Source organism: Metarhizium robertsii (genome assembly GCF_000187425.2).
Source record: "Metarhizium robertsii ARSEF 23 chromosome Unknown MAA_Scf_8, whole genome shotgun sequence".
NCBI lineage: Eukaryota > Fungi > Ascomycota > Sordariomycetes > Hypocreales > Clavicipitaceae > Metarhizium > Metarhizium robertsii.
In genome coordinates, this window is record NW_011942226.1 from 426,934 (window position 1) to 427,468 (window position 535).

The following is a 535-nucleotide window of genomic DNA, read 5'->3' on the forward strand; positions in this document are numbered from 1 at the left end:
CTACACACCCAAGAACTTAGCTCGAGGCGCCCGCGCAGCCCTCCTCCGAGATAGTTCCCCCGTGGAGATCACCGACATGGTGTTTCACCTGCACGTGGACGGACGGACCAGACGCCGTCGTCGCCACTCACTCGATGTGCAATGCTGCGATTGCGGAAGGACAGCAGCTCGACGAATTCCCTGCACTGCCCACAACGGTCACACATGAGCGGCGCTCACCCATTGACATCACCGATGCAGCTAACCAGCTCGTCGATGAGCAAGTCGCCGCCTACAACGCCAAACTCAGGGTCTTCCGAACCTTCTGCGCACATTTCAACGAGGCTGCCAAGGAATTTACTACCGGACCGGAACGCGACTTCGCCAAGCACTTCTCCAGCAGCTTCCTAGAATTCTGGAAACAAACTCTGGCCAACTCCAATTGTGCATCCACACCAACATACAGCAGCATTGCCGCGAATGCCACTCCAAGTGTGCATCCACACCAACATACAGCAGCATTGCCGCGAATACCACTGCCTCTTCGACTCGGTTT